This window comes from Eptatretus burgeri, chromosome 15, assembly GCF_056783735.1.
Source record: "Eptatretus burgeri isolate ZD-2024b chromosome 15, Ebu_testis_v1, whole genome shotgun sequence".
Taxonomy (NCBI): domain Eukaryota; kingdom Metazoa; phylum Chordata; class Myxini; order Myxiniformes; family Myxinidae; genus Eptatretus; species Eptatretus burgeri.
In genome coordinates, this window is record NC_140975.1 from 67,244,141 (window position 1) to 67,255,589 (window position 11,449).

The following is an 11,449-nucleotide window of genomic DNA, read 5'->3' on the forward strand; positions in this document are numbered from 1 at the left end:
TCTTGTTGTTTGTTGTATTTGATGGAAATGGGTATTGTTTGATAAATCACTGATATAACATAATGAGCATCTTAGCATGTATTTAATTTCAGCCTTCTCTGTAAGGAAAGAAATTAATTATGAAAGAGTTTTGAAACATTGAACAATTCAGAATTCAAAAATGCTTGGATGGTGTTTAAAGATAGGTCTCAGTGATGGGAGATCACACCTTTGGGTAGAATATATGTATACAAAAGCTTTACAGGTGTAGATCCTGCGATGTGATTGGCTTATTGGTCCACGGAGTATGAGGGGAAGTGGAACCCACCGTTCAGAAAGGGGTTAGACCTCTCCTTGTGGTGGGAAATGAAATGAAACTTGCAAGGCCAAGAGGTGGTAATCGTCAGGTCAAAATTGAAGGCACACCCAACCTGTCGAGGGTAGACCTGGGTGGACATGAGCAAAATGCTGGGGGAGAAAAATATATATGTAAATCGAACTTTTCTTTTTTTTCAAAAAATTTCAAACATTTTTGCCGAAAACACTCCCCAGCACTCAATGATGAACCTTGGAAGGTTTGATGAATATCCGTTCGGCCATCTCTGAGACAAACGGCGACACACAAACTTACATACACAGACACACATATGGCTTTCTTACAGTAAATACTCTATTTACTTCGGATCTCTCAGTTTACCTTTCTGTTCACAGTGAAATTTTATATTAAAAAAATCTTGTTTGGTATGACCTTGTTTATTTCCACAGTCCCATCCCCACATGGTTTGTATACTTCCCAATAGCATTATCATCTCGCCTTCCTTTTGCATTTCAAAATGATTTTTAAACTTGTAATGACCTCAAATGCTTTTCATCCTGAAATTATTACCCCACACACGTGAAGTGAAATGCAGGGTTAAGCAATTGGTTCATGTCCGTCAGTCCATCCCTCTGTCTGTCTTATCGGTTTATGATCATCACGTTTATCATCATTATTATTTCAGGTAAGTTTTACAATCGAAATAATTCAATAAAATAATACTTTATTTTATGTTCTTAATACAGGGAAATAATACTTAATTTTTTGTTCTGAATTACCCTTTTATTCATGAAAATATATTACACAAAAACGATGCACAAATATCTTCATGAAGGGGAAGGTTTCAACAAATTTTAAATTTTATATCCCTAATCCTATTTTCCCCATTCCCCCCCAAACATTGCGCATCACGGATTTGCAGTTCACGAGGATTTTCAAGAATGTAACCCTCGTGAAAGGCAAGGCTCTTCTCTGTAAACCTGAACACTGCATGGGGTATTGTGTTTCATGAACTCTTTTGTTTATAACGAGTTTCAGAAGAAGGAAAACAAGGCATTGCATAATCTATGATGAAACTGAAAGAACAAAATGTTAGTCGTTAGATAAAGGGTTTTGTATTCCATAATAAATATTTCGGTTATTATAAACTCATTTGAGTATTTTTATTTAATTCAGAAGATTATCTTTGTGCATTGGAATACTTCATAATATTTCCAACTTAGCACGAACCAGCTGAAGTCTGTTCCTGATGGGATTTTTGATCGCCTGACCAGCTTGCAGTTAATCTGGAGTTAGAAATACGGGAAGAACCAAGAAAGCTTCAAGGGAGAATATGAATCTCATTCTCTTATTATAACACAACCACAACATGGAAATAGCAACAAGTGACACTCCTGAAGAAAACACCAACATTTTAACACAATAACAATAAATAATCATATTTCTTTAACAAGGCAGTTTAAATTAAACACTCAAAGAGAAATTTTATAAAATCACAACATAATTAATTCCAAACTTGTGGTTGATCTGGAACCAAAAAACAATTAATACAGTGTATAAAATGTGAGTGAATAAGTTTTTTTTTTATTTCTCAATCGACTTCAACCTTCACCCTTTGTCTTTATTCAAACAGCTTCATCATTAATTTCCAAACAATAATGTTTCTTTCAGAAACTTTTTATAATTCATTAAATTTGTACAGATTTAACACATGCCAACTATTCTGCTGAATGAGAACTAAAAATGGAATTTAATACCACAACTAATAATGATATCTTGTAATGATAATATATCCATTCATAACAACTCTCAGTGAGAAATAAACAATTGTGATGAATAAACGGGCTGAGAGAAACAAAAACGAACATTTTAACAGGAGTGGGTAATCAAAGTCCCGAATATAAATGTGTGGAATTGTTGAAACCGTTCAAACAAATGGACAAAAAAAAATCAAACAAAAAATTCACAAAATCAGATTGAACAAATTACAAAATGGAATCTCAGCAAAGGAGATGGAAAACAGTCGATGGTGAAGACAATGATTCTTCGTACCTTCACAATCATGGGTCTCATCAATGAATCAATAGTTGGTCGAACGTACGTACCATGTGCAGAGATTAAACTTGAACAAGATGTCGGGATTTCAAATTAATATTCAGTTAAATTACGCTTTGAATCAGTGGTTATATCATGGTTATATCAGTGGTTATATATATATATATATATATATATATATATATATATATATATATATATATATATATATATATATATATATATATATACTGTACAAAGAATCGACATTGTCCTGCCTATTGGAACAATCTATTCATTTGAACAATTAAAAGCATCCGACTTGAAAAATCCTGCAAAACCCTTATATTGATGTGATAAGCAAATCTGGGATCAAAGCTTCGACTCCTGATAAATATTCTTTTTTGTACTAGAGAGGTACATTTTTTTTGTACCATTGGAACATGAGTCCGTCTATTAATTACGTACTGTTGAAATCAATGCACATCGAATTACGTCCTGTTGGAATGTAGGTATATCTATTAAATATGTACAATTGGAGCTGAGTACATCTCTTGATCACGTGTTATTTATGCATAATTACGTATTAATCCTGATAAATGTTATGTTTGTACTTGGCAGGTCATGTAACATAATTATTCACGTGCTCTGAACCAGGTCTTTGATCTTCTCAAGATAAACTTGTACGCCTGTATTAAACTTCTCTGTCCTTCTTTAACAGGTAAACACCTTTTGTTTCATGGCAAACTGTCACCCTTCATTTCAATTATGTTGCTGTTAAATGGATCTGCTCATTTTTTATGCCCTCTTGTTGTTTGTTGTATTTGATGGAAATGAGTATTGTTTGATACATCACTGATATAACATAATGAGCATCTCAGCATATATTTAATTTCAGCCTTCTCTGTAAGGAAAGGAATTAATTATGAAAGAGTATTGAAACATTGAACAATTCAGAATTCAAAAATGTTTGGTTGGTGTTAAAAGATGCGTCTCAGTGATGGGAGATCACACCTTTGGGTCGAATATATGTATGCAAAAGCTGCACAGGTGTAGATCCTGCGATGTGATTGGCTCCTTGGTCCACGGAGTATGAGGGGTAGTGGAACCCATCGTTCAGAAAAGGGTTAGACCTCTCCTTGTGTTGGGAAATGAAATGAAACTTGCAAGGCCAAGAGGACGGTGATAATCGTCAGGTTCAAGTTGAAGGCACACCCAACCTGGCCAGGGGAGACCTGGGTGGACATGAGCAAAATGCTGGGGGGAGAAAAAGTGCTGAGATCAAGCCCAACCATATCTGATATTTGTGGGCCCAACACAGCTTGGCCTTAATTTGAGACTGCTGAGAGGGATGAGTGATATTTTGCAAGACTGATCTGGGTCAAGACCCCGCAACACTGACTCAATAGAGCCATTGTTCAAAGTTGAGCCTCACAAGCGGCACCTTCGAAATCCAGCATGACACGAGTATCTACCCATCACCTTTGTTTGTACTGGATGCATATGCTCTGAGCCAATCAGTGCTGTTTACTCAGCCTTAGTTTTGTAGTAGGATGAACCTCCACCCACCTCGCCTCCCACCACTGCCATGCTCGGTGAGCAACTCAGGCCGGCTTTTGGGGTCGAAGTGGCAAATTGAGTACGACAAGCTAATTTTGGTATTTTTTGCAAGTACGAGTACTAATTGGTCAATAATTCTTGATCTGAACTCCTTTTCATTTGATGAAAAATGACCTGGTGAGCTTGGTAGTGTCAGGATCCACACCCATGTTAACCAGACATTCTTTATAGTGCTTACACATTTCAGAAGGAAGCACAATTATTCCACCATCCAACTTCTCCTAAAAGTCTGTGTGAACTGGTCTTGCTGCCTTGTCAAAGGTAGATTTTGTACAATCACTCACCATTTTGTGTTTACAAGCGTCAATGTTTATTTCGGATTTGTCGGTTTGACAGCATAATCTGGGACATTTTGTATTCTTTGCAAAATATATCCTCTTCATAAGAAAGCCTTTGCACAATATTTTCATCCCCTCTTGGTAGCTACATTCAGTACTTCCTCACTAACATCTGCCGGCTTCATGTTCACCTCTGAAAGAGTTATGCCTCTCTTTATATGTTCTGGTTTGTCACAACTAAAACAGCGCTCATCTCAGGAGAACGATAACGTTTCATCTCTTGACAAACGTTTTCCTGCTTTTGGTGTATTATCACAGACAGTACGTTGTAGTTTTGATTTTTGTGCTGTAGAGCATTTTCATAATTCTGTATCCTTAGATATGCAGGGAAGATGAAACCGAATCTGTGATAGTTGATGTGTCCCACAAAGCGGTAATACAATTTCAGCAACTTCATCTTGCCGTTCCTCACAAAAATGCCAAAAAGTTGCTTATCCTTTGGGTGTAATAGTGAATGTCTTTTCTTATAGACAGATGGAGATCCCTTCTCACCTTTGCAAATGATACAGGTATTTGTGCTCAAGACGTTGATGCTACCCGTACTTGTAGTTGGCTCTTGTTGTCATTCTCTGGGCCAGAGCTTCCAAAAGGATTTTTTAACACAAAGGCGCAAACAGAATATTTCACTGAATAAAAGCGGTGTATCAGTGGAACAAAATACACAACCACCACATTCCCTGTGGTTTCATTCCAACATGGACGTGCAGAGTTGCTGCTGCTTCTCGTTCCTTCGGCTCTCCTCGTCACATCTCTTCACAATGTCATGAAATAGTGTCTGCAACATGCACCCTCCATTCCTCTAAACTTCGGTCTCTAAATCTCTCCCAGTGTTTGATAAACTATCCCAACTCACAAAACTGTGGCTAAACAACAACCAGCTCCAGTCTCTACCAAGTGGAGTGTTTGTTAAACTAACCCAACTCACAAAGCTGTATCTGTCTGACAACAAGCTCCAGTCTCTACCAAGTGGAGTGTTTGTTAAACTAACCCAACTCACAAAGCTGTATCTGTCTGACAACAAGCTCCAGTCTCTCCCCAGTGGAGTGTTTGATAAACTAACCCAACTCACAAAACTGTGGCTAAGCAACAACAAGCTCCACTCTCTACCCAATGGAGTGTTTGATAAACTAACCCAACTCACAAAGCTGTATCTGTCCTACAACAAGCTCCAGTCTCTACCCAGTGGTGTGTTTGATAAACTAACCCAACTCACAAAGCTGTATCTGTCCTACAACAAGCTCCACTCTCTACCCAATGGAGTGTTTGATAAACTAACCCAACTCACAAAGCTGTATCTGTCCTACAACCAGCTCCAGTCTCTACCCAGTGGAGTGTTTGATAAACTAACCCAACTCACAAAACTGTATCTTCACTACAACCAGCTCCAGTCTCTACCCAGTGGAGTGTTTGATAAACTAACCCAACTCACAAAGCTGTGGCTAAACAACAACCAGCTCCAATCTCTACCTAGTGGAGTGTTTGATAAACTAACCCAACTCACAAAGCTGTGGCTAAACAACAACCAGCTCCAATCTCTACCAAGTGGAGTGTTTGATAAACTAACCCAACTCACAAAGCTGTATCTGTACAGCAACCAGCTCCAATCTCTACCCAGTGGAGTGTTTGATAAACTAACCCAACTCACAAAACTGTGGCTAAACAACAACCAGCTCCAGTCTCTACCCAGTGGAGTGTTTGATAAACTAACCCAACTCACAAAGCTGTATCTGAACAGCAACCAGCTCCAGTCTCTACCCAGTGGAGTGTTTGACAAACTCTCAAAGCTAACACATCTGGAGCTGCAAGACAACAAGCTCCAGTCTCTACCCAGTGGAGTGTTTGATAAACTAACCCAACTCACAAAACTGTGTCTCGACAGCAACCAGCTCCAGTCTCTACCTAGTGGAGTGTTTGACAAACTCTCAAAGCTAACACATCTGGAGCTGCAAGACAACAAGCTCCAGTTTCTACCCAGTGGAGTGTTTGATAAACTAACCCAACTCACAAAACTGTATCTGTACAGCAACCAGCTCCAATCTCTACCTAGTGGAGTGTTTGACAAACTCTCAAAGCTAACACATCTGGAGCTGCAAGACAACAAGCTCCAGTCTCTACCCAGTGGAGTGTTTGATAAACTAACCCAACTCACAAAACTGTATCTGTACAGCAACCAGCTCCAATCTCTACCTAGTGGAGTGTTTGACAAACTCTCAAAGCTAACACATCTGGAGCTGCAAGACAACCAGCTCCAGTCTCTACCCAGTGGAGTGTTTGATAAACTAACCCAACTCACAAAACTGTATCTGTACAGCAACCAGCTCCAATCTCTACCCAGTGGAGTGTTTGACAAACTCTCAAAGCTAACACATCTGGAGCTACAAAGAAACCAGCTCCAGTCTCTACCAAGTGGAGTATTTGACAAACTCCATCAGCATACAACTACCGGCAAAACTTTTTTTCTAATTGATTCAATGTTGTGGTGTTAACAACAAACACTCATTTTGTTTATTAAAAAAAATCTCAACTTAATGTGATTATCACCTTTTTAGTTTGTTTCTCTGTTTGATTGAGACAAAAATATCACTGTTTGGACTTTCACAGGGACCCAAACAGTGAGTCATTGTCTGGTTTGATGACACAAATTAGATTTAGTTGATAATCTACACAAATAAGTGTGTGTGTGTGTGTGTGTGTGTGTGTGTGTGTGTGTGTGTGTGTGTGTGTGTGTGTGTGTGTGTGTGTGTGTGTGTGTGTGTGTGTGTGTGTGTCTTCTCCATACCTCCAAAACCATGAAACCTCGGGGCCCCAATCTTTCCACTTTTTTGAAGTAGAACCTTCACATTCGCAGTATTGTCACCACCAGGGCAAATGGAAAGTTGTTTATGTTGAAGATGGTCAAAAAGTTTAACTTAGCCGTGTAAGATTTGCTTACCACATATAAAGCATATGTTGGATCACTGTTGGAGTATGCTGTTCCAGTTTGGAATGCTGGCCTCAAAATCCACCAAAGTAACAAATTGGAGCAGGTTCAGGAAAGGGCTCTCCGAATCATTCAAGGACAATTGTACAGGGATTATGACCAGGCCCTTCGGTCTTGTGATATTCCAACCTTCAAACGACGCAGGTTTGAAATTTATCTGAGATTCACATGCCAATTGCTAACATCTCATCAGTTCAGACATTGGCTTCCAGACCACAGGCAGGAAAGCACACAATACTCTCTCGGAAATTCATTTCTATTTTTTTACAAATAACGTGTAAAACCCAAACGTGTAAAACCCGAAGGTTCAGGGATCAAGTCTGTTTGTGAATTCATTTGTCACATCTCTCTTTTGTTGAAATATCCCTTTTTTCTGCATGATAATTAGGACACAATTTAATTATAATACAATGTACTATTTTGCAGCCGTTTCTCTTTTCTCCGTTTGAATGTTCATGTTCAGTTGAATAAAAGCATTTACCGACCACCTACCACCGACCACCGACCACCTACCACCGACCACCGACCACCGACCTAATTAACCAACGAGGTCACCACGAAGGGGGCTGTGGCGGTTCTCCGGAGGGAATCTCCAGGGTTAGGAAGGCAAAATAAATTAAATTATAGATCGAATTAAAAGAACAAATTATTAACATAACGGGAGGATTAGAGTGAGTAAAGCAACGGATTAGGCTGAGTAAAGCAAAGGATTAGACTGAGTAAAGCAACGGATTAGGGTGAGTAAAGCAACGGATTAGAGTGAGTAAAGCAACGGATTAGGGTGAATAAAGCAACCGATTAGGGTGAGTAAAGCAACGGATTAGGGTGAATAAAGCAACGGATTAGGGTGAGTAAAGCAACGGATTAGGGTGAATAAAGCAACGGATTAGGTTGAGTGAAGCAAAGGATTAGAGTGAGTAAAGCAACGGATTAGGGTGAATAAAGCAACGGATTAGGGTGAATAAAGCAACGGATTAGGGTGAATAAAGCAACGGATTAGGGTGAGTAAAGCAACGGATTAGGGTGAATAAAGCAACGGATTAGGTTGAGTGAAGCAACGGATTAGGGTGAGTAAAGCAACGGATTAGGGTGAATAAAGCAACGGATTAGGTTGAGTGAAGCAACGGATTAGGTTGAGTGAAGCAACGGATTAGGGTGAGTAAAGCAACGGATTAGAGTGAGTAAAGCAACGGATTAGAGTGAGTAAAGCAACGGATTAGAGGGAGTAAAGCAATGGATTAGGGTGAATAAAGCAACGGATTAGGGTGAATAAAGCAATGGATTCGGGTGAATAAAGCAACGGATTAGGGTGAGTAAAGCAACGGATTAGGGTGAGTAAAGCAACGGATTAGGGTAAGTAAACCAACGGATTAGGGTGAATAAAGCAACGGATTAGGGTGAGTAAAGCAACGGATTAGGGTGAATAAAGCAACGGATTAGGGTGAGTAAAGCAACGGATTAGGGTGAATAAAGCAACGGATTAGGATGAGTAAAGCAACGGATTAGGGTAAATAAAGCAACGGATTAGGGTGAGTAAAGCAACGGATTAGGGTGAGTAAAGCAACGGATTAGGGTGAGTAAAGCAACGGATTGGGGTGAGTCAAGCAATGGATTAGTGTGAGTCAAGCAACGGATTAGGGTGAGTAAAGCAACGGATTAGGATGAGTCAAGCAACGGATTAGGGTGAGTAAAACAACGGATTAGGGTGAATAAAGCAATGGATTCGGGTGAATAAAGCAACGGATTAGGGTGAGTAAAGCAACGGATTAGGGTGAGTAAAGCAACGGATTAGGGTGAGTAAAGCAACGGATTAGGGTAAGTAAAGCAACGGATTAGGGTGAATAAAGCAACGGATTAGGGTGAGTAAAGCAACGGATTAGGGTGAATAAAGCAACAGATTAGGGTGAGTAAAGCAACGGATTAGGGTGAATAAAGCAACAGATTAGGGTGAGTAAAGCAACGGATTAGGGTGAATAAAGCAACGGATTAGGATGAGTAAAGCAACGGATTAGGGTGAATAAAGCAACGGATTAGGGTGAGTAAAGCAACGGATTAGGGTGAGTAAAGCAACGGATTGGGGTGAGTCAAGCAACGGATTAGTGTGAGTCAAGCAACGGATTAGGGTGAGTAAAGCAATGGATTAGGATGAGTCAAGCAACGGATTAGGGTGAGTAAAACAACGGATTAGGGTGAGTAAAGCAACGGATTAGGGTGAGTAAAACAACGGATTGGGGTGAGTCAAGCAACGGATTAGTGTGAGTCAAGCAACGGATTAGGGTGAGTAAAGCAACGGATTAGGGTGAGTCAAGCAACGGATTAGGGTGAGTCAAGCAACGGATTAGGTTGAGTCAAGCAACAGATTAGGGTGAGTCAAGCAACGGATTAGGGTGAGTAAAGCAACGGATTAGGGTGAGTGAAGCAACGGATTAGGGTGAATAAAGCAACGGATTAGGGTGAGTAAAGCAACGGATTTGGGTGAGTAAAGCAACGGATTTGGGTGAGTAAAGCAACGGATTAGGGTGAGTAAAGCAACGGATTAGAGTGAGTAAAGCAACGGAATAGAGTGAGTAAAGCAACGGATTAGAGGGAGTAAAGCAACGGATTAGGGTGAATAAAGCAATGGATTAGGGTGAATAAAGCAACGGATTAGATTGAGTAAAGCAACGGATTAGGGTGAATAAAGCAACGGATTAGGGTGAATAAAGCAATGGATTCGGGTGAATAAAGCAACGGATTAGGGTGAATAAAGCAATGGATTCGGGTGAGTAAAGCAATGGATTAGGGTGAGTCAAGCAACGGATTAGGGTGAGTAAAGCAACGAATTAGGGTGAGTCAAGCAACAGATTGGAGTGAGTAAAGCAACGGATTAGGGTGAGTAAAACAACGGATGAGGGTGAGTCAAGCAACAGATTAGGGTGAGTCAAGCAACGGATAAGGGTGAGTAAAGCAACGGATTAGGGTGAGTCAAGCAACGGATTAGGGTGAGTCAAGCAACGGATTAGGGTGAGTAAAGCAATGGATTTGGGTGAGTCAAGCAACGGATTAGGGTGAGTCAAGCAATGGATTAGGGTTAGTCAAGCAACGGATTAAGGTTGGTAAAGCAATGGATTAGGGTGAGCGAAGCAACGGATTCGGGTGAGTAAACGGATTAGGATGAGTAAACGGACTAAATTGAGTAAAGCAACGGATTAGAATGAGTAAACGGATTAGCATAAGTAAACGGATTAGGATGAGTAAACGGATTAGAGTGAGTAAAGCAACGGATTAGAATGAGTAAACGAATTAGGATGAGTAAACGGATTAGGATGAGTAAACGGATGAGGATGAGTAAACGGATTAGGATGAGTAAACGGATTAGGATGAGTAAACGTATCAGAGTGAGTAAAGCAACGGATTAGGATGAATAAACGGATTAGGATGAGTAAACGGATGAGGATGAGTAAACGGATGAGGATGAGTAAAGCAACTTTGAAAATTTTCCACTCATTTTTTTCTGTCAGGAACACATTCCTCCTTTAATACTGTTGTGAATTCGCGCCCGCCGGCGTGCGAACGGCCACGTGACTCGAATTGCGGAACGTCGCCCACCAGACGCACAATTCTGTCATGACCCTCTCGGACTAACGCCGGGAGCTAGTCACGGGTGGGCCTTTCGGCCTCACCACGATCGTGCCAATCGGCCCCCCGCGTGGGATAGGGTTGTTCGCCAAACTCGACCTACCTAAGTACCCACGCGGAGGGTAGACCGGGCGATCGCACCTCGCCGCAGGTCGACTCCGGACACGGGGCACTTAAGCGACCCGTTCCGTACTATCGGGATAACCGAGCGGTGTTATCGTCGGCCTCGACAGTTCCGATTAATTATCGGGTGTATTAAACCCACTACCAACCCTTTACGTGAAGCAAGATGGAGATTCAATTAAAGAAAAGACGAAGCGAAACGGGAAAACAGTTCAACATGAGGCACATTTATTCCGCGGCACACGGAAAGCACACTTATACAATTAAACAGAATGCACATAAAGCAATTGCAACAAAAGAAACACAACAATGCAGATCTACCACCGACTACGCGTGCACACGGCAACACTTACACAGTTTTACTTTACAGACAGCGCCAACAACACATTTACTCAAAAGCAAAAGAAAAGGGCCACCCTCAAAGACAAGGGGGCAGACGGG

General features: G+C 40.6%; 1 pseudogene; it reads left to right on the forward strand.

Annotated features, from left to right (window-relative positions):
* Positions 1 to 62: 62 nt before the first annotated feature.
* The window catches only part of LOC147012399 (uncharacterized), a 59,883-nt pseudogene continuing 48,496 nt past the window's right edge, over positions 63 to 11,449 (forward strand).